Source organism: Stomoxys calcitrans, chromosome 4, assembly GCF_963082655.1.
Source record: "Stomoxys calcitrans chromosome 4, idStoCalc2.1, whole genome shotgun sequence".
In the NCBI taxonomy this organism is placed as follows: Eukaryota; Metazoa; Arthropoda; class Insecta; order Diptera; family Muscidae; genus Stomoxys; species Stomoxys calcitrans.
The window spans coordinates 15,982,007-16,008,840 of record NC_081555.1 but is presented as its reverse complement, the minus strand read 5'-3'; the positions used below and the strand labels follow the sequence as shown (position 1 = coordinate 16,008,840).

The following is a 26,834-nucleotide window of genomic DNA, read 5'->3' as shown; positions in this document are numbered from 1 at the left end:
ACGATTGGCATATCTTCTCAGATATCCAGGCAGCCATTATATCCCTGGAGAAGGTATTTCTGAACACAAAAACCGCCCTTGACTGTTGCAGACCTCTCAACGAGATGGCTGAATAGTTCAAAATTCACCTGTTCTGGGTGCCGGGCGATAGAGATATCCTAGGGAATTGTAAAGCGGACGATCTTGCGAGACTAGGAACTACCCTACACATTCAAGGGATACTGGAATCTGTGGGTATGCCTCTAGCGACATGTAAGCTAAGTTTTCAGGACCAGGCCCGAAGGACAACGAATGATAAATGGGCACAAAGAAGGGGCTGTGAGCATTTTAAAACTATATGGCCCAATCTAGACTTGCTTGCTGTCATTGGCTAGAACAGACGTCTCAGTCACTGTGTCCGTCATGACAGGTCACTGTCTAATCGGAAAACATGCTGGCAGGGGCAAGGTTGCCAGCAACGACTTTTGCACAAGCTGTGAGGACATCGAAGAAGAAGAGACTATAGAACATCTTTTGTGTGTGTGTACTGCTAGTGCACAGTCAGAAGGAGTTCCACTTTAGGTTCTCATTTCTTTGAGAACCTGTCTGATTTAGCGGATGTGAACATTCGCAAGTTATAGGACTTTTTAAGGCGATCTGGATGGTTCAACGGTAGGAACTAGAAGTCATCTTCCTTATTCTGTGTCTGTGGTATCACAATGGACGAAAACGTCTAAGTGAGTCTGATGGCAGACTGTAACTTGAACCTAACCTAACATACATCCATAAGAAAAGTAAATTTTTAAAAATCTAATAGGATTTTTAAAGCAAGAACATTTTAGTTAAGAAAATTTGCAGGTTGAATAAGGTTTTGTATAGGAAAACTGTAATTCACCCTGGCTGAATACGTTTTTTTTAAGGAAAACTGCAATTCAGTCTGACTGAATTTCCTTGAGCGTTTTCCTCAACCTAACCAACATATCAGCTGTACTGTGAAATTGCTTTCAGAGCTCAAATTCTGGGTTATGTTATCATTTAGCTCCAGTAAAAATTTCCCTATTATAACCATTTTGTGTGTTTCTGTGGGTTTCTCTTTTTCCATGCGCCATCCCATGATAAGAAAAGAGTACTTCTACAGCTAAGCCATTCAGATAGGTGATGTTGGTGGGAAGGGTTATAGCCTTAAGGCAGCTTATGGTTGTTAAAACCAAGTCAAGTCATGTTATTATTATTATTGAACTGAATTTTCATGCCAAGCCAGACCAGGAAAGACAATGCGATTAGTATTGCTAGTGTTGCACGCTTTTATTTCTTTTATTTATTTATTTTTTTTTTTAAATTATCTATGATTTTAGATCTCAATTATATAAATTTGGTGTTATTGAAAACTGAAAAGCATGTTTAAGTGATTTTTTTGTTTAACGTTTTGTTTAATGCCAGCAAATTACCTTAAACTTCACCATGTAAAGTGCATAACGGCAAGTGTTGGAAGCGTTCATTGGGAAAAAAAGGCCTATGGACAATTGAAATACCTTTGGTATTGGCAACCATTACAATGAGTTGGCAGTAAAACCATGATAACTAATGGAATTTTTTTTTATTGTATGCCAAACAATATGGACATTTTTAGGTTGCCCAGAAATTAGTTAGGCTTTCTTTCCAATGAACTTCCGAAAGAAGTGCCAATTGAAATGGTGGTGAAAAAGGAGAAAACATCTGGCCTGACCAGCCTGGCTGAATAGCAGTTTTTACATGGAAAACCTTAATCAGCCAAGCTGAGTTGCAGTTTTCCTATGGAAAACCCAAATCAGTTCGGCTGAAATGCAGTATTCCTTATTCCGTCAGGCTAAGTTTCAGCTTTTCTTTTGTCAGTTGCCTAATTTTGGATTATCCCTCTATCATTCCCCTGCTCTATCACTCAATTTCATAAATATCTCTTGCCTTGTTTTCCAATTTATGTACTCCCCAGCTAATTTAAATAGGGGTCTTTACCCCTCATATATGTCCAATAAATTTGTTATGGTCATTTTTCCTAAAACTAATTTCACACTTCTCTAATTCAAAGATTCCAATAAAAACTTGTTATCAAACTAATTCTATTAGCAGCTAATTTATCTCTTTTCTGGTAGTGTTCCAAGATGTGGGCTTTAATGGAGGGCCTTAGACAGTCAGACAGATGGACAAGTAGACAGTAACACAAGTAGTTAGGGAGAGGCAGACCTTTTCAATTCTTGTTTTTGTTTTACATAAATTGTGTGGGCGTCTGAATGACAGTATGAAATGAATATTTTTTGTTTTTTTTGTGTTTTAGTTTTGTTTCTTTTGTTTAAAACCGTTCAAATGAAGTTATTTTATATGTGTGAAATGTGATAAGTTTTATGAAAAACAACGGAACCGTGACAAATTTAAAATTATGTATCGTATATGTATCCACCTTCTATCTATAGAGCAAGAAAAAAAAAAAAAAAAGAAACAAAAACAAAATAGGAATTCGAAATACCGTCAGTGACGCCAAGGGATATGAAGCATATGAATATCAATTTCCATAGATGCCAGTTAAAATGAAAATGATGTGTCAATGGATAAATTATGAAAGAAAAGATGCCATGGCTGTAAGAATTAGATAAAATAAAATCCAATACTAAAAAACTAAAAAATTCCCTTAACAATCCTTATTCAGCCAGGCTGAATTGCAGTTTTCCTATGGAAAACCCTATTCAGCCAGGCTGAATTGCAGTTTTCCTATGGAAAACCCTATTCAGCCAGGCTGAATTGCAGTTTTCCTATGGAAAACCCTATTCAGCCAGGCTGAATTGCAGTTTTCCTATGGAAAACCCTATTCAGCCAGGCTGAATTGCAGTTTTCCTATGGAAAACCCTATTCAGCCAGGCTGAATTGCAGTTTTCCTATGGAAAACCCTATTCAGCCAGGCTGAATTGCAGTTTTCCTATGGAAAACCCTATTCAGCCAGGCTGAATTGCAGTTTTCCTATGGAAAACCCTATTCAGCCAGGCTGAATTGCAGTTTTCCTATGGAAAACCCTATTCAGCCAGGCTGAATTGCAGTTTTCCCATGGAAAACCCTATTCAGCCAGGCTGAATTGCAGTTTTCCTATGGAAAACCCTATTCAGCCAGGCTGAGTTGCAGTTTTCCTATGGAAAACCCTATTCAGCCAGGCTGAATTGCAGTTTTCCTATGGAAAACCTCATTCAGCCAAGCTGAATTGCAGTTTTCCTATGGAAAACCTTATTCAGCCAGGCTGAATTGCAGTTTTCCTATGGAAAACCTTATTCAGCCAGGCTGAATTGCAGTTTTCGTATGGAAAACCTTATTCAGCCAGGCTGAATTGCAGTTTTCCTATGGAAAACCTTATTCAGCCAGGCTGAATTGCAGTTTTCCTATGGAAAACCTTATTCAGCCAGGCTGAATTGCAGTTTTCCTATGGAAAACCTTATTCAGCCAGGCTGAATTGCAGTTTTCCTATGGAAAACCTTATTCAGACAGGCTGAATTGCAGTTTTCCTATGGAAAACCTTATTCAGCCAGGCTGAATTGCAGTTTTCGTATGGAAAACCTTATTCAGCCAGGCTGAATTGCAGTTTTCCTATGGAAAACCTTATTCAGCCAGGCTGAATTGCAGTTTTCCTATGGAAAACCTTATTCAGCCAGGCTGAATTGCAGTTTTCCTATGGAAAACCTTATTCAGCCAGGCTGAATTGCAGTTTTCCTATGGAAAACCTTATTCAGCCAGGCTGAATTGCAGTTTTCCTATGGAAAACCTTATTCAGCCAGGCTGAATTGCAGTTTTCTTATGGAAAACCTTATTCAGCCAGGCTGAATTGCAGTTTTCCTATGGAAAACCTTATTCAGCCAGGCTGAATTGCAGTTTTCCTATGGAAAACCCTATTCAGCCAGGCTGAATTGCAGTTTTCCTATGGAAAACCCTATTCAGCCAGGCTGAATTGCAGTTTTCCCATGGAAAACCCTCTTCAGCCAGGCTGAATTGCAGTTTTCCCATGGAAAACCCTATTCAGCCAGGCTGAATTGCAGTTTTCCTATGGAAAACCCTATTCAGCCAGGCTGAGTTGCAGTTTTCCTATGGAAAACCTTATTCAGCCAGGCTGAATTGCAGTTTTCCTATGGAAAACCTTATTCAGCCAGGCTGTATGCTGCTCACAAGAAATAAATATAAACAAAAATATTTTGCTATAAAATTTATTTTATACAAACTGAGTGTTTCATGATTCATATTCCCACATTTGAATATCAAAGAGTTTTGAAATTCTCAAATAAACAATCAATTCAGCTTTAATCAAAGCTTTTGCAAAATTCCTTCAATAGCGATGGCTTAATTGATTGTTATGTTAATTCCCAAAAACCATTCGACAATTTATGGCTTTCAAAAATAAATGAAAATACCACCGCATCCCTGAGAGGCCAACAATGAACCCTAACACCGAAAATCAATGGCATTATAATGTTTGTAGCTGTGTACGATGTACGATGTAGGTATGTAAATTTGTTTTGAATTTTTAATTAATTGACAAAACCCAAACAAATTGTGTTTTCAAAAGAAGCCAAAGAAAACAAAACCCTAGACAGCAACATCGGTTGTATTTATGCCACACCATCCAATAAAACGCTTAGCACCTTCATGCAAAGCTACATTTTCAAACGTTTTGTAAAAACTGCTCCCCAAAAAAATGCAGGCGTTCGACTTTTGCAGCCGCTGTCACTGCTTTGACTAGACAACCATAACATGACGTTCGAATATGCGCAGGCGCAACATGTTATACGTGAGTGAGTTAATGTCGATGTCGATGAGTAAGTGAGTGAGTGATAATGCATTGCGTACCAGATGAGTTTGATGGCAGGCCAGCCTTAAATGGACTAGCAAATATGGTGTGATTGGGAGGAACAGTGGGGGGAAGAGTAGAAGAAAACCATCGTGTTAAATGCGGCAGGGAACTTACCACCATGGATTTAACTTGAAATTTACTCAGATGAGCTTAGTTGAAAGGCATACGTGCAGTTTAGATACTAAAATTCAGCATATGTGCAGTAGAAGATAACCGGGAGATCCAATTATATGAGAGCCATTTTAGGTTTTAGTATAAAACACTACGTACAAAATTTCAGCCAAATCGGACAATAATTGCGGCTTCCGGAGGTTAAAGATGTCAAATCGGGACACCGTTTTATATGGGTGCTATATTAGTCTATTGGAAGTCTTAAAAAATCACTTTGTGCGAAATTTCAACGAAATCGGATGACAATTGCGGCTTCTAGGGCTCAAGAAGTCAAAACGGGAGGCGGTTTATATGGGAGCTATATCCAAATCTGAAACTATATGGCCCATTTGCTATCCCCAATTATCAACATTAATAAAAAAAGAATGTGTGCAAATTTTCAAGTGGACATAACCAATTCGATTCCATTTCAGCCTGGCTAAATAGGATTTTCTTTAGGAAAATTCCAATTCAGCACGGCTGAATAGGATTTTCTTTATGAAAATTCTAATTCAGCCCGGCTGAATAGGATTTTCTTTAGGAAAATTCCAATTCAGCCCGGCTGAATAGGATTTTCTTTAGGAAAATTCCAATTCAGCCCGGCTGAATAGGATTTTCTTTAGGAAAATTCCAATTCAGCCCGGCTGAATAGGATTTTCTTTAGGAAAATTCCAATTCAGCCCTGCTAAATAGGTTTTTCTTTAGGAAAATTCCAATTCAGCCCGGCTGAATAGGATTTTCTCTAGGAAAACTCCCATTCAGCCCGGCTGAATAGGATTTTCTTTAGGAAAACTCCAATTCAATTCAGAACCAAAAAATTTTATATTTCATATAAAATCCAACAAAATCGAAAAAAATCCTATTCAGCCCGGCTGAATTAGAGTTTTCCTAAAGAAAATCCTATTCCGGGCTGAATAGGATTTTTTTCGATTTTGTTGGATTTAATATGAAATATAAAATTTTTTGGCGGAGTCACGACTTGAGGCCCATTTCCCTCTAGGACTAATAGTTTAGGGAAAAAATCCATTTTAAGTTTTCGAAGAGAAATTTAGATTTTTAACGATTTTTAGTTTAATTTTTAATTTTTTTGACGGACCTGCGAATTAAGGCTTATTTCCCTCTAGGACGCATAGTTAAGGAGATATAGCCATTTTAAGTTTTCAAAGTTAAATTTCGATCTTTAATGGATTTTTAGAGAAAATTTTAATTTTTTGGTGGAGTCGCGGAATAAGGCACATATCCCGATTTTTAATGGATTTTTGATGATATTTAGAATTTTTTGTTGGAGCCACGAATTAAGGCTAACTTGCCTATAGTTTAGGAGATACAGTCATTAAAAGTTTTCAAACTGAAAATTCAATTTTTTATGGATTTTTATTAAAATATAAAATTTGTTTAGTAGAGTCACGAATCAAAGCCCATTTTCCCTCTAGGACGCATAGCTTAGGACATACAGTCATTTTAAGTTTTGAAAGTGAAATTTAGATTTTTAATGGATTTTCAATGAAATTTTTGATACAGTTCCGAAATCACGGATTAGGGCCCATACCCTCTAAAACGCTTAGCTTAGGAGACACAGCCATTTTAAGTTTTAAAAGTGAAATTTCGATTTTTAATGGGTGTTTGATGATATATAGAATATTTTGGTATAGTCACGAATTAATGCCCATTTTCCTTTAGGGCGTATAGTTTGGGAGATACAGCCATTTAAAATTTTCAAAGTTTTTTTCATGAACTTTTAGTAAAATTTTTAGTTTTTGGTGGGGTCACAAATCAAAGCCCATATCCCTTTAGGCTGAATAGGATTTTCCGTTGGAAAATTTCAATTCAGCCTGGCTGAATAGGATTTTCCGTGGGATTATTTCAATTCAGCCTGGCTGAAAAGGGTTTTCCATCGGAAATTTTCAATTTAGCCTGGACGAATAGGATTTTCCATGGGAAAATTTCAATTAAGCCTGGCTGAATAGGATTTTCCATGGAAAATTTTCAATTTATCCTGGCAGAATAGGATTTTCCATGGGAAAATTTCAATTCAGTTTGGCTGAATAGGATTTTCCATGGGAAATTTCAATTCAGTTTGGGTGAATAGGATTATCCATGGAAAATTTTCAATTCAGCCCGGCTGAATAGGATTTTCCATGGGAAAATTTCAATTCAGTCTGACTGAATAGGATTTTCCATGGGAAAATTTCAGTTCCGTCTGACTGAATAGGATTTTCCATGGGAAAATTGCAATAGGATTTTCCATAGGAAAATTTCTATTTTATGGTTTTTTTTCTTTAGGATGTCTATAATTTTCTTTTTTCTCCCCACTGTTTATTGCTTTTATATGTTTCTGGCTCGTGAGCTCCCATTGTTTTGTTTATTGCTATTCATAGGAAAACTAAAGGTGAGCACGAAATAACCGTTTTGTTGAATTATTCAAAATTTCATGCGTGTCATTGCACATTCATGAATGAATTCATCGATGTTGATGTGAGCTTGGGTGCTGCTGTTTTGACTGGCGGCTGTTGTCTTCTTGACAACATTTCTGGCAAACGAATGAGACATCTCCCGGCCACAACTGCTCTCAGGGCAAGGGTATATGACTATGTGTAAAAGGTGTCAACATATCAGCCGGCGGTCTGGGCTCTTTTGTATGTTTCTATGCTTGTGTTGGTTGGATTTTGCTTTACAGCATATATGAATATCTTATAAAGCATTGCACTAATTTCAAATTAAATGTTTATTTAGCAATGATGTTTTGTCTTTTTTTTTTCGTTTCATTGCTGCAATGTACGTCAACATTTTGGTGTCAATGTTTTGCTAATCCACAGACATGAACAACATCCCAATTGCATAAAAAACAAGTAAAAGCGTGCTAAGTTCGGCCGGGCCGAATCTTATATACCCTCCACCATGGATCGCATTTGTCGAGTTCTCTTCCCGGCATCTCTTCTTAGCCAAAACAGGATATAAGAAAAGATTTGCTCTGCTATTAGAGCGACATCAAGATATGGTCCTGTTTGGACCACAATTAAATTATATGTTGGAGACCTGTGTAAAATGTCAGCCAATTCGAATAAGAATTGCGCTCTTTGTGAGCTCAAAAAGTAAAATAGAGAGATCGATTTATATGGGAGCTGTATCGGGCTATGGTCCGATTCAGATCATAATAAACACGTATGTTGATGGTCATGAGAGAATCCGTCGTACAAAATTTCAGGCAAATCGGATAATAATTGCGACCTCTAGAGGCTCAAGAAGTCAAGATCCCAGATCGGTTTATATGGCAGCTATATCAGGTTATGAACCGACTTGTACTTTATTTGCCATAGTTGTTGAAAGTAACAATAAAAAACGTCTTGCGACATTTCAGCCAAATCGGATAGGAATTGCGCCCTCTAGAAGCTCAAGAAGTCAAGTCCCCAGATCTGTTTATATGACAGCTATATCAGGTTATGAACCGATTTGAACCATATTTGGCACAGTTGTTGGATATCATAACAAAATACTACGTGCCAAAATTCATTCAAATTGGATAAGAATTGCGCCCTCTAGAGGCTCAAGTAGTCAAGACCCAAGATCGGTTTATATGACAGCTATATAAGGTTATAGATCGATTTGAACCATACTTGGCACAGTTGTTGGATATCGTAACAAAACATGTCATGCTAAATTTCATTCCAATCGGATAAGAATTGCGCCTTCTAGAGGCTCAAGAAGTCAAGACCCAAGATCGGTTTATATGGCAGCTATATCAGGTTATGGACCGATTTGAACCATACTTGGCACAGTTATTGGATATCAATACAAAACACGTCGTGCAAAATTTCATCCCAATCGGATAAGAATTGGGCACTCTAGAGGCTCAAGAAGTCAAGACCCATGATCGGTTTATATGGCAGCTATATCAGGTTATGGACCGATTTGAACCATACTTGGCACAGTTGTTGGATATCATAACAAAACACGTCGTGCAAAATTTCATCCCAATCGGATAAGAATTGCGCACTCTAGAGGCTCAAGAAGTCAAGACCCAAGATCGGTTTATATGGCAGCTATATCAAAACATGGACCGATATGGCCCATTTACAATACCAACCGACCTACACTAATAAAAAGTATTTGTGCAAAATTTCAAGCGGCTAGCTTTACTCCTTCGGAAGTTAGCGTGCTTTCGACAGACAGACGGACGGACGGACGGACGGACGGACGGACGGACGGACAGACGGACGGACATGGCTAGATCGACATAAAATGTCGCGACGATCAAGAATATATATACTTTATGGGGTCTCAGACGAATATTTCGAGTAGTTACAAACAGAATGACGAAATTAGTATACCCCCCATCTTATGGTGGAGGGTATAAAAATGCTCAAATAAAACTTAAATCCGGTTGCTCCATTTGTTGGATGGCTTGTGTAGAGCTTGAGCAAGTCTTTGCCCACAGATTTGAAATTCAATTTATATGTGAATTCCTTTGAGTGCTTGTGGATTTTGTTTAAATCTATTTTAAGTGTTGCAATGTCTCAAATAGCCTCAATAGGCCGATTACATGATCATTGCTGTTTAGAAAGGTGGGGTTTTGGGGGCAAAACTTTCGGATGCATATTTTAAAGAAATATAATATTTATAAAAGCTAATTATGGGTTCGCTCTTGGTCTCTTAATGTTTTAATTAATTGAGGGGTTTGTGTTTAACTATCACCAGCTTACTGTCATATGTTGACAGCAGAAGATAGATAAGGATCCATTTATATGATGTTTTAGAAACAACAGACCAGGTGTATGGGTGCTGGCTATTTAGAAATTACAGTAGCTCTTTGATCTTATCTAAATTTTGAAATTTAATTTGTTAACGTTTTTGGCTTACCGATTTTGTTTGGAAGTTTATTTACATATTTTTGCCGCCAACAAAAGCTAAAAGAAGAAAAATGAAAAATGGAATTTGTTAATATTATTGATAATAACAAAATGAGTTGCATTTTTCAAAACTAAATAAAAACAACTAAAAAGGCATAAAGTTCGTTGAGGCTGAGGTCCTTAGGTATATATTTTAACCACATTTCAACGAAATCTTGTGCAAATGAATCTTTTCTGCACCCGCAGCATCTATACCAAAATGTGGCCCGATAAAGGACAAACCCTACATTGTTCGAAAGTCCCACGCAACTCACTGTTCCAAGATACAGCGAAATCGGATATAAGTGGGTCTTTGGTAGACCAATGACCATTGAGTTGACTATTGGTAGACCAATGACTTGACTTAGCCCCAAAGTAAAATAGTCTAGCGGCGTTAAATCGCATGAACGAGGCGGCCAATCGACTGGGCCATTTCTTGAGATAACGCGGTAATCAAACTTACTCTTCAATAAATCGATTGTGACGTGTGCTGTGTGGCACCGTGCTGTTGAAACCACATACCGCCCAGATCTATATCTTCCAATTCAGGCCAAAAATAATCAGTGAGCATGGTGCTGTTGTGTTTTCCATTTACGGCAACGTGACGATTGGTATCGCCGATGAAGAAGTATTACCCAATGACGTCGCCGGAATGCAAACCGAACCAAACAGTTATTTTTTGTGAATGAAGTGTGGATTCGTGAAGCACATGTGGATATTCACCTATCCATACCGCATATTTTGGATATTAACAAACTCAACCAAAGCCGAAAATGAGTTACGTCACTGAAGATGACGAATTTCGCTCTTAAAGTAGACCTCACCGACTCCGAATTTTGGTAGTAAATTTTAATGATTGCAGACTTTTTCTCTCTTTACCTTGATAAAAATGTTGAGTATATGTTCGACTCGTCGAACTTGTGCGGTGTAAAGTAAAAGTAGATTGGTTTGTTTCAAACCCTGATGAAGATCACATGCGGTGGTAGAAATATTGGTAAAAACTACAAATAAAACAATTAAAAACAAGTAAGAGCGTGGTAAGTTCGGCTGGGCCTAATCTTATATACCCTCCACCATAGATCGTGTTTACCAAGGTCTTTGCGCGGTATCTCTTCTTAGGCAAACAAAGAATAATGAATAAGAACTGTTATGCCATTCGAGCTATATCAAATTATAGTCCGATTCGGACCATAAATGTGCAATATATCAATGCATTCAGATAAGAATGAGCCTTGTAGGGGTTCAAGAAGCAAAGTCAGGGGATCGGTTTATATAGGAGGTGTATCAAGCTATAGATCGATTCAGATCATATTGAACACCCATGGGAGAAGCTATTGTACAAAATTTCTCCCAAATCGGATTAGAATTTCGCCCTCTAGAGGCTCAAGAAGTCAATATATCAGATCGGTTTATATGGCAGCTATGCCAGGTTATGAACCGATTTGAACCATACTAAGCACAGTCAGATGAGAACTGCGCCCGCTAGTGGCTCAAGAACTCAAGATCCAAGATCGGTTTATATGGCAGCTATACCAGGTTATGAACCGATTTGAACCATACTTAGCACAGTTGTTGGAACAAAACACCTCATGCAAAATCTCAGTCAAATCAGACGAAATTTGCGCCCTCTATAGGCCTAAGAAGTCAACATCCAAGATCGGTTTGTATGGCAAATATATCCAAACATGGACCGATTTGCCTCGTTTACAAACCCAACCGATCTAGCCAAGTCCGTCTGTGGAAAATACGATAGCGATCGAACGCGTTCACCTAGCCGCTTGAAATTTTGCACAGATACTTAGTATCGATATAGGTCCTTGGGTATTGCGAATAGGCCATATCGGTTTAGATTTTGATATAGCTCCCATATACTCCGATTTCCCGTTTTGACTTCTTGAGCCCTTACAAGCCGCAATTTTTATTCGATTTGGCTGAAATTTTGCATGCGGTGTTCTGTTACGCCTTCCAACAACCGTGCGAAGTACGGTCCAAATAGGTGTATAACCTGATTTAGCCCTCATATAAACCGATCGCCCGATTTGACTTCTTGAGCCCTTACAAGCAGCAATCGTTGTCCGCTTTGGCTGAAATTGAGCATCTAGGATTTTGTTATGACTTCCAACAATTGTGCCAATTACGAACCAAATTGGTCAAGAACATGATATAGCTCCCATAAAAGCCGATCTCCCGATTTGACTTCTTGAGCCCTTAAAAGCCGCAATTTTTTGAGTGTCAGATGTTAATGGGTTAATGCATTACACGCTGTAGAAAAATGCCTTCGAAAATGATTTTTTAAACATTTTCTCATAACCAACTTAAAAACTCAGTGTATAAATGAGATTGGAAAACTTGGATAATTAGTTTTCCATTTCTCTTCAGTCAATAGGTTGGCCAATTTGCTCCACATATCCATAAATAAAAACCTACTTTGCCTTACCTAGTGAACCAATTTTGTGCAAGTGTTTGTGTGAAATAATTTTATAGACATGTCTGCAAATTATGGTTAAATAATTTTTTTCTTCAATGAAACTGGAAATCAGCCCCTAATCAAAACAACGTCAAAACAAACACTGACAAATAAATGGCCTAAATACAGAGCATTGGAAGCTTATGGCGCAAGCCATAACCAGCCGGGGTATGGATTTCCTTAAAGAAATTTTGGTATCATTAAAAATGCGAATTTTAATTAAAAAAATTTAAATGGAGAAAAATAAATACACGAAACTAGATTGCAATTTACTCACAAAAGGGAGGCAGCACAACAATATGGGCAAAGTGGGCCTGGCATGCTTAAGTGTTTTTACAAGAAACCATTAAAGCAAATATTTATAAAATTTGTTTGTGCAATATAAGACTCATATGCGCCTAAGCTCTGTTCGACCCCAAAATTCATTTGCCTTCAAACAAAACCTTTTTTGTGCATGCTGCAATAATGCCACATTTAAAATTGCTACCACAATATCCAAAAAAAAAAATATTTGACAAGTAGTGAAAATGAATCAAAAATAAAATCTCCAACCAAAAAACCTGATATTTCAAAAGAAAATTTGAAAAAATATACTCAAGACAATATGCAATTGTTTTGATAGTCCGCCTTCCCCAAAGACGATTATTACATTCAATCATGAAAACGATAGACGATTTTATTGCTCTTAATAATGTGGTACATAAAGACAAAGGCACGAACCGATCTATGGATGAATCAACAACAACACAACATAAACAAACCAACCGCCAGACAGTCGTTTGGTTTGGTTTCATAGCTATCCACTTTTTTTTTTACACTCAATGCATAGAGCCACCACAATGAAATAAGAGATGTTGAGATGTTGAACAAAAAAAGAAAGTGAAATGTGCCACAATATGTTGTAAGGAATGTGGAAAAGTGATTATTATGATTTAAAACATGCCATGCCACCACGGCATGGCCTCTATCGTTGCGCTGCAGCCTTTCGGCTTGAGGCAAAACTAAAAAACGGCTCAAAATGTATGCATATGAAATTGGAACTCACAGGTGAAGCAATCAGCATGAACAGCTTCATATTGAAATGAGAAATGCACAAACAAATAGAGGAGAGAAATATATATTCAGCTTTGATATTAAAGGGAAAATTTAAAATCAACCTGGCTGTAAAGGATTTTCCTAAGCAATTTTTCTATAGAGCCTGGCTGAAAAGGTTTTACTGTAGATAAACTCCTATATAGCATAACTTCATTCACTCAGGTTGAACGACACTTTTTCTTAGAAAAGTCCAATTTAGCCAGGCTGAAATACCTACCCAGCCATGCTGAATTGAAATTTTTCTATAGAAAATCTAACTCAGTCAGACTGAATTGGAATTTTCTTATAGAAAATCCTATTCAGCCAGGACGAATTGGAATTTTTCTTCAGAAAATGCTTTCCAGCCAGGCAATTCAGCCAGACTAAATTGACATTTTCTTATAGAAAATCTAACTCAGCCAGGTTGAATTGAAATTTTCCTATATTCCTAAATTGACATTTCTTATAGAAAATCAAACTCAGCCAGGCTGAATTGAAATTTTCCTATAGAAAATCTAACTCAGCCAGGCTGAATTGAAATTTTCTATAGAAAATCCTACTCAGCCAGTCTGAAGTAAAATTTTCTTATAAAAAATCCTATTTAGGGTAGGAGGTATATTTATTTAGTAATTCCATTTCAAACATATCGAAATATCCATTTCCGACCCTACAAAGAATATGAAGGGTTTTACAAAAGGAAGGAAATCTTATATAAAACGTAACTTTCAATTTATTCAGTAAACTTAACATTTTCATCATGGTAAAGTAACGAACAAACAACTTCTGCAAATCATAAAAATTTACTACTAAAATTTGGAAAGTTAGCTTAAATACTCTTTCCTTTGGGAAAGGGTATATTTAGTAGTTTAAGTACTCTTTTCTTTGAGAAAGGGTAGTTTTGGTACCCTTTCCCTTGGGAATAGGGTAGCTTTAGCACCCTGTCCTTTGGCAAAAAGTAGTTTTAAAACCCTTTCACAGAAGAAAGGGTAGTTATAGTACCCTTTTCCAGAGAAAAGGGTAGTTGTAGTACCCTTTCCCAGAGAAAAGGGTAGTTAAAGTACCCTTTCCCAGAGGAAAGGGTAGTTATAGTACCCTTTCCTCTGGGAAAGGTTATTTATAGTACCCTTTCCCAGAGAAAGGGGTAGTTATAGTACCCTTTTTCAGAGGAAAGGGTAGTTATAGTACCATTTTTCAGAGGAAACGGTAGTTATAGTACCTTTTCCTAGAGGAAAGGGTAGTTATGGTACCCTTTCCCGGAGAAAAGGGTAGTTATAGCACCCCTTCTCAGTGGGAAGGGTAGTTAAAGTTCCCCTTCCAGGAAGGAAAGGAAATCATAGCACCCTTCCCCAAATGGAAGGGTAGTTATAGTAACATATCACAGAGGAAAGTGTAGTTATCGTACCATTCCCCAGAGGAAAGGGTAATTATTGCACCCATTTCCTGAGCAACGGGTAGTTATGGGACCCTTTCCCAGAGGAAAGGATAATTATTGTACCCTTTCCCAGAGGAAAGTGTAGTCATAGTACCCAATCCTTCCCAGAGGAAAGGGTAGTTATACTACCCAATCCTTCCCAGAGGAAAGGGTAGTTGTAGTACCCAATCCTTTTGGATAGAGTCGTTATAATTCCTTTTCCCACAGGAATTGGTAGTATTACTATCCTAACCTTTGGGATAGAGTAGTTTTATTACCCTTTCCCAAAGGAAAGGATAGTTGTAGTACCCTTTCCCAGAGGAAAGGATAGTTGTAGTACCCTTTCCCAGAGGAAAAGGTAGTTTTAGTACCCTTTCTCAGAGGAAAGGGTAGTAATAGGACCCTTTCCCAGAGGAAAGGGAGGTTATAGTACCCTTTCCCAGAGGAAAGGGTAGTTGTAGTACCCTTTATCAGAGGAAAGGGTAGTTATAGTACCCTTTCTCAGAGGAAAGGGTAGTAATAGTACCCTTTCCCAGGAGAAAGGGTGGTTATTCTACCCTTTCCCAGAGGAAAGGGTAGTTATAGTACCCTTTCCCAGAGGAAAGGGTAGTTATAGTACCCTTTATCAGAGGAAAGGGTAGTTATAGTACCCTTTCTCAGAGGAAAGGGTAGTAATAGTACCCTTTCCCAGGAGAAAGGGTGGTTATTCTACCCTTTCCCAGAGGAAAGGGTAGTTATAGTACCCTTTCCCAGAGGAAAGGGTAGTTATAGTACAATTGACCAGAGAAAAGGGTAATTAAAGTACCATTGACCAGAGGAAAGGGTAGTTATTGTAATCTTTCCCAGAGGAAAGGCTAGTTATAGTACCCTTTCTCAGAGGAAAGGGTAGTAATAGTACCCTTTCCCAGGAGAAAGGGTCGTTATTCTACCCTTTCCCAGAGGAAAGGGTAGTTATTGTACCCTTTCCCAGAGGAAAGGCTAGTTATAGTACCCTTTCTCAGAGGAAAGGGTAGTTAAAGTACCTTTCTCAGAGGAAAGGGTAGTTATAGTACCCTTTCCCAGCGGAAAGGGTAGTTATAGTACCCTTTCTCAGAGGAAAGGGTAGTTAAAGTAACCTTTCCCAAAGAAAAGGGTAGTTAAAGTACCCTTTCGCAAAAGAAAGGGTGGTTTAACTACCCTTTCCCAAAGAAAAGGATAGTAAAAGTACCCTTTCGCAGAGGAAAGGGTAGTTTAAGTACCCTTTCCCAGAGGAAAGGGCAGTTATAGTACTACTGACCAGAGAAAAGGGTAGTTAAGGTACCCTTTCCCAGAGAAAAGGGTAGTTAAAGTACCCGTTCCCACAGGAAAGGGTAGTTATTGTAACCGTTCCCAAGGAAAAGGGTAGTTATAGTACCCCTTTCCAGAGGAAAGGGTAGTAATAGCACCCGTTTTCAGAGGAAAGGGTAGTTATAGTACCCTTGTAGAGAGAAAAGGGTAGTTTTATTAAGCAATATATGTTTTAGAACCATTTCCCTGAAAAAGGGTAGTTTTAGTTTAGTTTAGTACTCTTTCTTTTGGGAAAGGGTAGTTATAGTAACCTTTCCTTTGGAAATGGGTAGTTTTAATGCCCTTTCCCTTGAGAAAGAGTAATTTTAGTACCCTTTCCTGTGAGAAAGGCTAGTTTTAGTATCATTTCCTGTGGGAAAGGGTAGTTTTAGTTCCCTTTTCTTTGAGAAAGGGTAGTTTTAGTACCCTTTCCTTTGGGAATGGGTAGTTTTAGTACCCTTTCCTTTGGGAAAGGGTAGTTTTATTGCCTTTTGCTTTGGGATAGGATAGGTTTAGTACCCTCTTCTTTGGGAAAGGGTAGTTTTTGTACCCTAACCTTTCCTTTGGAAATGGGTAGTCTTAATACCCTTTCCTTTGAGAAAGAGTAATTTTAGTACACTTTCCTCTGAGAAAGGCTAGTTGTAGCATCATTTCCTGTGGTTAAGGGTAGTTTTAGTACCCTTTTTTTTGAAAAAGGGTAGTTTTAGTACCCTTACCTTTGGGAAGGGTAGTTTTAGTACCCTTACCTATGGGAAAGGGTAGTTTTATTGCCCTTTCCTTTGGGATAGGATAGTTTTATTACCCTTTCCTTTGGTAAAGGGTAGTTTTAGTACTCTTACCTTTGGGAAAGGGTAGTTTTAGTACCCTTACCTTTGGGAAAGGGTAGTTTTAGTATTCTGTTCTTTGGGAAAGGATAGTTTTAGTACCCTTTCTTTTGGGAAAGGGTAGTTTTAGTACCCTTACCTTTGGGAAAGGGTAGTTTTAGTACCCTTACCTTTGGGAAAGGGTAGTTTCATCCTTTGGGATAGGATAGTTTTAGTACCCTCTTCTTTGGGAAAGGGTAGTTTTAGTTCCATTTTCTTTGGAAAAGGGTAGTTTTAGTTCCATTTTCTTTGCGAAAGGGTAGTTTTAGTTTTATTTTTCCTTTGGGAAAGAGTACTTAGCGCAGTTATTAGAAGTAATGCCAAAACACCACGTGCAAAAGTTCAGTCAAATCGAATGAAAATTGCGCCCTCTGTAGGCCTAAGAAATCAAGACACAATCAAGACCCATCGGTTTATATGGCAGCTATATCAAAACATGGACCGATTTGGCCCAACACTAATAAAAAGTATTTGTGCAAAATTTCAAGCGGCTAGCTTTACTCCTTCGAAAGTTAGCGTGCTTTCGACAGACAGATGGACGGACGGACGGACATGGCTAGTTCGACTTAAAATGATGTGACGATTAAGAATAAATGTACTTTATGGGGTCTCAGACGAGTATTTTGGAGGTGTTACAGATGGAATGACGAAACACCATTCTATGGTGGAGGGTATAAAAAATCGAAACAAAACTTTTTTAGTGAAAACTTGCTATGAAGAACAAATTATGGCAAAATTCTCTAGAAAACCAATTTTACTGTCATATAAAATTTCACCCAATTTTGAAAACAAAATTTTGGAAAAATTTTTTTATTAAAGTTTTAGATTTTTTCTTTTAACTTTGATTTTTATTTTAATATTTTCAATTTTGATTTAAATTTTAAAAATTTTGATTTTTATTTAAGTATTAAAATCTATTACGTGATAATATGTTTTACCTCAATAGAGATTTTTTTTTTGTAAATTTTTTTCCACCAACATTTTTCCAATCAATCATAGCCAACATAAACAAGTCCATCCATTAGTTGAAACCAAAAACTTGGGTTATCTCACTTGCCTCAGTGAGTTGTGACAAGACAAGGCACCTTTCACAGCAAACGCTGATGTTGCTGATCCAACAACAATAATAAATAAATAAAAAAAAAAAATATATTACTAAACATTGTCTACACACTTTCAACTGCAAAAAAAAAAAAAAAACCATCACAACTTTAACAAACAGTGTCCATACAAATACTAAACATTTTTTCTTTCATATTTTTAACCAACAAACACTTATTTGCCACAAATAATGGTCAAAAAAAAAATGCACAAAAAACTCAGCTTTAATAGCAAAAAAAAACAAAAATAATAAAAATTTATCGGCGAGAAAAATCTATTTCCCCCTCAAACAATAATACACGAACACATTTTTTTAATAGCTTAACAAAATAACAAAAAAAAAAAAAATATTCAAAAAAAAACAAACAAAAAAACATATGAACAAGAGATTTGAGTTGAAAACCAAACCAAATAAAAACAAATTTCTTTATTAAGCCCTGACGTTTTCATATATGTCTGATGTTCATTGTGATAATAATTTATAGACGAAATACGCACTCGCTTATTAACAATACAGCATGTGAAAACGCGTTTAAGTCATGGTATTATGTTGCCACAATTACTACAACATTTAAAATGAAGACTTTCCAGGCGAAGATTTAAAAGTTAAAATGATGAACTAGATGCAAGTAAAAACGTCCTAAGTTCGGTCGGACCCAATCGTGGGAATCTTGAACCCACTGCTAAAAATGTACACAAACTGAACTTATTTGAAGGGCATAATTGAAGTCACATCAGGGGATCGTTTATACAGGACCTGTATCAGTTTAAACATCGATTTGGACCATATTTCACCCGATGGTTGGAAATCGTAATGGAACACCACGTGCGAAATTTTCTCCCAATCGGATACAAACTGCGGCTTCTAGGGCCTCTAAATGTCCCGATTATACTATTTGAGCCTCTTTTAAGATTTAGTTAAAATTTTGTACCACAACTTCTCCTATGGCCTGAATTGGTTTATAACCTGATGCAGCTCCCATATATACCGACCTCACCCTTTTAGTTATTGAGCCCTTATTCTTATGGAGCAATTCTTATGGCTGAAATTTTGCACAAAAACTTCTGCTATGATCACCAACACCCAAACGAAGCATTGTCCAATTGGGCAATTTTTAGCCACTATCCTTTGTTTGCCTGTAAAAAGATGCCAGGTAAAGAGCTTGACAAATGCTACCCATGGTGCAGGGCCGAACTTAGCACTTATCGGCTTGAAGTAAAATCAAAACATTTATGAATGGAACGTGACTTCATTCATATGGCCACCGAAAGCTTGTTCGCATCTGACACTACGTTGGACCCAATTTTCGATGTTGGCTCAGGCTCTCTTTCAATGTTGGCTCAGGGCTCTTTCAATGTCATCGGTTGGTTGACATAGACCAATGACTTGAAGTCGCCCCAAAGAAATTAGTCTAGAGGCGTTAAATCACATGAATAAGGCGGCCAATCGATCTTGAGATAACCCACTCGTCAAACTTACTTTCCGATAAGTGAAACCACTTGTTGTCCAGGTTCATATCTTCCAACTCAGGCCAAAAATAATCAGTGAGCGTGGTGCGGTAGCGTTGTAAATTCACGGTAACGTGACCATAGGCCCCGTTGACAAAAAGAACTATGGCCCAATGATGCGGCCTAAATCGGTTGATAACCTGATATATATCTGCCATATAAACAGATCTTGGGTCTTGACTTCATGAGCCTCTAGAGGGCGCAACTCTCATCCGATTTTTCACGTAGTGTTTTGGTATCATTTCCAACAACTGTGCTAAGTATGATACAAATCGGTTCATAATCTGGTATAGCTGTCCTATAAACCGATCTTGGATCTTGACTTCTTGAGCCTCTAGAGCGCGCAATTTTCATCCGATTTAACTGTGCTAAGCATGTCGGTACATAACCTGATAATAGCTGCCATATAAACCGATCTGGGATCTTGACTTCTTGAGCCTTTAGAGGGCGCAATTCTCTTATGACCTTCAACATACGTGTCTTGTATGATCTGAATCGATCAATAGTTTGATATAGCTCCCATATAAACCCATCTCCCGATTTTACTTCTAGAGCGCCTACAAGGCGCAATTCTTATCCGAATGAACTGAAATATTACACAATGACATCTACAATGTTCAGCATTAATCTATGGTCCGAATCGGACTATAACTTCATATAGCTCCAATAGCATAACAGTTCTTATTCAATATTCTTTGTTTGCCTGCGCATAGAACTCGTTTTATAACCACCACCGAAGGATGGGGGTCTATTCATTTTGTCATTCCGTTTGCAACATATCGAAATATCCATATTCGACATAGCAAAATGCAATGGGGCCTCTTTTTTAAAGCCCAGTCCGAACGGCGTGCCGCAGTGCAACACTTCTTTGGAGAGAAGTTTTACATGGCATAGTACCTCACAAATGTTGCCAACATTAGGAGGGGAAAACCATCGTCGAAAATTTTTTTCTGATGGTCTCGCCAGAATTCGAACCCGGGCGTTAAGCGTCATAGCTGGACATGCTAACCTCTGCGCATGCTAACGAAATCACGCCACAGTCCTAAAAAATAGAGACATTGAACTGAAACATTGCACAGATTCTTTTTTTTGTCCATAAACAGGTTAAGTTCAAACTATATCTTGATATAGTCCCCATATAGACCGATCCGCCGATTTAGGGTCTTAGGCCCATAAAAGCCACATTTATTATCCGATTTTGCTGAAATTTGGGACAGTTAGTTGTGTTAGGCCCTGTGACATCCTTCGTCAATTTGGCCCAAATCGGTCCAGATTTAGATATAGCTGCCATATAGACCGATCCTCCGATTTAGGGTCTTAGGGCCATAAAAGCCACATTTATTGTCCGATTTTGCTGAAATTTGGGACAGTTAGTTGTGTTAGGACCTTCGACATCCTTCGTCAATTTGGCCCAGATCGTTCCAGATTTAGATATAGCTGTCATATAGACCGATCCTCCGATTTAGGGTCTTAGGGCCATAAAAGCCACATTTATTATCCGATTTTGCGGAAATTTGGGACAGTGAGTTGTGCCCTTCGACATTTTTCTTTAATTTGACAATGATCGGTTCAGATTTGGATATAGCTGCCATATAGACCGATCCTCCGATTTAGGGTCTTAGGGCCATAAAAGCCACATTTATTGTCCGATTTTGCTGAAATTTGAGACAATGAGTTGTGTTAGGCTTTTCGATATCTCTCGTCAATTTGGCTCAGATCGGTCCCGATTTGGATATAGCTGCCATATAGACCGATCCTCCGATTTAGGGTCTTAGGGCCATAAAAGCCACATTTATTATCCGATTTTGCTGAAATTTGGGAAAGTGCGTTCTGTAAGGTCCTTCGACATTCTTTTTCAATTTGGCACAGATCGGTTCAGATGTGGATACAGCTGTCATATAGACCGATCCGCCGATTTAGGGTCTTAGGCCCAAAAAAGCCACATTTATTATCCGATTTTGCTGAAATTTGGGACAGTTAGTTGTGTTAGGCCCTGCGACATCCTTCGTCAATTTGGCGCAGATCGGTCCAGATTTAGATATAGCTGCCATATAGACCGATCCTCCGATTTAGGGTCTTAGGCCCATAAAAGCCACATTTATTATCCGATTTTGCTGAAATTTGAGACAATGAGTTGTGTTAGGCTTTTCGATATCTCTCCAGATTTGGATATAGCTGCCATATAGACCGATCCTCCGATTTAGGGTCTTAGGCCCATAAAAGCCACATTTATTATCCGATTTTGCGGAAATTTGGGACAGTGGGTTGTGATAGGCCCTTCGATATCTTTCTTCAATTTGACCAGATCGGGCCGTAGCTGCCGTAGCGGGATATAGCTGCCATATAGACCAATCTATAGATTTAAGGCCCATAAAAGGCGCATTTATTTTCCGAAGTCTCCGAAATTTCTGACAGTGTGTTAAGTTAAGCCCCTCGACATACTTCTGCAACATGGCACCAATCGGTCCAGATTTTAATATAGCTGCCATATAGACCGATCTCTCGATTTAAGGTTTTGGGCCCATAAAAGGCCCATTTATTGTCCGATGTCGCCGAAATTTGGGACAGTGAGTTCTGTTAGCCCTTTCGACTTCCTGCTTCAATTTGGTCCAGATCGGCCCAGATTTGGATATAGCTGCCATATAGACCGATCTCTCGATTTAAGGTTTTGGACCCATGAAATGCTCATTTATTGGCCGATGTCGCCGAAATTTGGGACAGTGAGTTTTGTTAGACTCTTCGACTTCCTGCTTCAATTTGGTCTAGATCGGCCCAGATTTGGATATAGCCGCCATATAGACCGATCTCTCGATTTGAGGTTTTGGGCCCATAAAAGGCTCATTTGTTGTCCAATGTCGCCGAAATTTGGGACAGTGAGTTTTGTTAGACCCTTCGACTTCCTGCTTCAATTTTGGTCCAGATCGGTGCCGATTTGAATATGGCTGCCATATAGACCGATCTCTCGATTTAAGGTATTGCGCCCATAAAGGGCCCATTTATTGCCCGATGTCGCCGAAATTTGGGACACTGAGTTAAGTTAAGCCCTCCAACATTCTTTTTCAATTTGGTCCAGATCGGCCCAGATATGGATATAGCTGCCATATAGATCGATCCCTCGATTTAAGGTTTCGGGGCCATAAAGGGCGCATTTATTGTCCAATGTCGCCGAAATTTGGGACAGTGAGTTTTGTTAGGCTCTTCGATATTTTTCTGGAACTTGGCTCAAGTCAGTCCATATTAGGATATAGGTGCCATTTAGACCGATATCACGATTTAAAGTCGTGACCCAATAAAAAGCGCATTTATAATGGTATTGCACTGAAATTCGACACAGTAACTTATGTTAGGCTTTTCGACATCCGTGTCGTATATGGTTCAGATCGGTTTATTTTTATATATATTGGGTTGCCCAAAAAGTAATTGCGGATTTTTCATATAGTCGGCGTTGACAAATTTTTCACAGCTTGTGACTCTGTAATTGCATTCTTTCTTCTGTCAGTTATCAGCTGTTACTTTTAGCTTGCTTTAGAAAAAAAGTGTAAAAAGTGTATATTTGATTAAAGTTCATTCTAAGTTTTATTAAAAATGCATTTACTTTCTTTTAAAAAATCCGCAATTACTTTTTGGGCAACCCAATAGCTACTAGAAAGACCAATATTTTGTTATGCACAATTGAACAATGACTTGTTTAATTTTTATTTCATTTAGTTTTTTTTGTTTTTCTTCTTGGGGTTAAAACTTATCATAATATTTTTTCTCATTTAAAATTTCTGTACTAAAGCTTTAAATTTTCTTTACTGCTCCCATGATAAATTCCCAAGAGGAATTTTAATTGTTTCAAGTTTCAAATGGTTGCTTTCATTAAGAATAATTTGTATACATATATTTTAGTAGATTTTATGGAACAACTAGCAATGTCAAGATGTATCATCATATCCCAAGTATCTCGATGTACAACTAAAACGTATGCAATAGTCTTTTCTCTAAATCCTAACAAGTTTCTAACACGTAACCCATAACTTGCCTTCACTTTAAGCACAACAATCAAACAGTGTCAGTCATAAGTGAATGCCATTCTATTGTGAATACAATTGCTCAAATAACGCCATGGACAAGTTATGCTCAACACATGTATATCACTTTGGTGTTAATAGCTTTTGTAATCTTGCCAAATGAAGCAAATCCTCAAGTACCTCTCAACCATAGCCGTATGCCGTCTGGGTCGCTTGGCTGGATTGGTCCATTTTGGAATTTGGAAAAGCAACCCACACACAATTCCAAGAGCCAGTCGGCCAGCCAGCCAGCCAGGCAGGCAGTCATTCATGCAACCAGTCATCAAGTTAGCGACTAAGTCTGGATTTAGATAGGCGTTATGTGGTAATTGGTCTTCATAGTAGTCGTAAGTACTTGAGATGAATTGCGATGGCATCGAAATAATTCCTGCCATCTTTGCCTTGCTTGTGAATGTGAATGGTGGAGGTGTTTTCCAGCTCAAAATTCAAATGGTAATGTTGGGCTATCATCATCACCATCCACATCGTGGCTATACCAATGATGGTGATGATGGTGATCATGTTTATTCATTGCATTGGCATTAATGTGTCTTTGGAAGGGGATGCTCATAAATAAATACTTGCTTGAACCTACTATCTTAGTTGTAAACACTTGTGAAATGAGCATCAGCAAGCATGTGCAATGGGAATGTGATTGTACACTGAGAAAAAATTTAAAAAATTCCAAAAAATCTTAAAAAAAAACAAAAACAAATAAAAGCGTGCTAAGTTCGGCCGAGTCGAATCTTGGGAACCCACCACCATGGATTCTGCCAAAATATGGGAGCTATATCAGGTTATAGACCGATTCAGGCCGTACTTGGCACAGTTGTTGGAAGCCATGGCCAAACACTATGTGCAAAATTTTAGCCAAATTGAATGATTATTGAGGCTTTCAGGGGCTCGGGAAGTCAAATCGGGAGATCGGTTTATATGGGAGCTATATCAGTTTATAGACCGATTTGAACCCTACTTGACACAGGTGTTGAAAGTCATAGCAGAACTCTATGTGCAAATTTTCAGCCAAATCGGATGAAAATTGGCGGTTCCAGGGGCTCGGGAAGTCAAATCGGGAGATCGGTTTATATGGGAGCTATATCAGTTTATAGACCGATTTGAACCCTACTTGACACAGTTGTTGAAAGTCATAGCAGAACTCTATGTGCAAATTTTCAGCCAAATCGGATGAAAATTGGGGGTTCCAGGGGCTCGGGAAGTCAAATCGGGAGATCGGTTTATATGGGAGATATATCAGTTTATAGACCGATTTGGACCCTACTTGACACAGTTGTTGAAAGCGATAATAGAACACTAGTTGCAAAATTTCAGCCAAATCGGATGAAAATTGGGGGTTCCAGGGGCTCGGGAAGTCAAATCGGGAGATCGGTTTATATGGGAGCTATATCAGTTTATGGACCGATTTGGACCCTACTTGACACTGTTGATGAAAGTGATAACAGAATACTACGTGCAAAATTTCAGCCAAATCGGGCAAAAATTGGGGCTTCCAGAGGCTTAGGAAATCAAATCGGGAGATCGGTTTATATGGGAGCTATATCAGTTTATAGACCGATTTGAACCCTACTTGACACAGTTGTTGAAAGTCATAGCAGAATACTGTGTGCAAAACTTCAGCCAAATCTAACATAAATTGCGGGCTCAAGAAGTCAATTGGGTAGACCGGGTTAAATGGGAGCTATATCATGTTCTTGTTCGATTTGGACCGTACTTGGCACAGTTGTTGGAAGTCAAAACAAAACACTTCATGCAAAGTTTCATCAAATCGCCCCCTAGCGGCTCAAGAAGTCAAGATCCTAGATCGGTTTATATGGCAGCTACATCAGGTTATGAACCCATTTGAACCATACCTAGCACAGTTGTTGGAAATAACAACGAAACACCTCATGCCAAATATGAGCCAAATTGGATAATAATTGCGCCCTTGGCTCAAGAAGTCAGGATCCAAAATCGGTTTGCACCCTTTAGTGGCTAAAGAAGTCAAGACCCAAGATCGGTTTATGTGGCAGCTATATCGAAACATGGACCGAAATAGCCCATTTACAACCCCAATCGACCTACACTAATATGAAGTATTTGTGCAAAATTTCAAGTACCTAGCTTTACTCCTTCGAAAGTTGGCATACTTTTGACAGACAGACGAATGGACATGGCTAGATCGACTTAAAATGTCATGACCTTTGGGCGGTTTTGGGCTTTGGATCTAATTTAATTATATTCACACTCTTCTCTTGAATATCTTTCATTGGAGTCCTATAATGTCCCGATCGGTCCACTTTTTATTTTTTGGGCGGTGCTTTTGGGACGTACTTGGATCCAACTTTTGATACCATATTCTGCGGTTTCGGGCCTGGGGCGGCTCCCTATCTACTTGGACCCAATTTAAATTCACACTCTATTGCCAAATACCTTTCATTTGAATCCCATACTCTCCCGATCGGCCAACTTTTAATTTTGGGCAAAAGGTATTTGAATCCCATACTATCCCCATCGGTACATATTTCCTTCTGGGGGCTTTTGAGGGGTGAGGAGGCCCCTCAGACACCAAGGAATACATTTTTATGTCAAATGTGTACTCTACTGGTAAATACCTCTCATTTGATACCCATATTGCCCAAAGCGGTAAAGGTGTCCTGTTGGGTGGTGTTTTCGGGGGCGGTGGACCCCCCGACTCACTTAGGGTGCCATTTGTATGCCAAGTTCGCACTCTACTCTTAAATACCTTTGTTTTGATACCCATATTGTCCCAATCGGTAAACATGTCCGTTCGGGTGGGGTTTGGGATAGGGCGTCCACCCACAAAGTTTTATACCAATTTTGTGTTTTTGGAGTACCACAAGGTTGCAAACATCGGTGCACCCATCTCCGATATCTGGCGTTTTTGAAAATTGTGCCTTACCACAATTTTACCGGATATCAAAGAATTTAGTACCCTATTTTCACCGGGGGCTAAAACTCTACCATCTGTGAAAATTGCATTAAAACCGGTTTCGCCGTTTTTGAGTCTATACGAAAGGGACAAACAAACAAAGCGCAAAAATTTCAGTTTTATTTATAGAAAATGTTGTCAAAATTTTATTTCTATAGAAAATTTTGTCAAAATTTTATTTCTATAGAAAATTTTGTCAAAATTTTATTTCTATAGAAAATTTTGTCAAAAT

At 38.3% G+C, this 26,834-nt stretch overlaps 1 protein-coding gene across 4 annotated transcripts in view; it reads right to left on the bottom strand.

Annotated features, from left to right (window-relative positions):
* LOC106086025 (mucin-2) overlaps nucleotides 1-26,834 on the bottom strand; it is a 271,871-nt gene that overhangs the window by 74,473 nt on the left and 170,564 nt on the right. For 3 of the 4 annotated variants that reach the window (XM_059366454.1, XM_059366455.1, XM_059366456.1), the window contains one exon: nucleotides 9,845-9,891. The exons of the other annotated variant lie outside the window; for it this stretch is intronic. The gene's annotated coding sequence lies outside the window, so the exon portion shown is untranslated. The remainder of the gene's footprint in view (nucleotides 1-9,844; nucleotides 9,892-26,834) is intronic. 4 annotated transcript variants of the gene reach the window in all.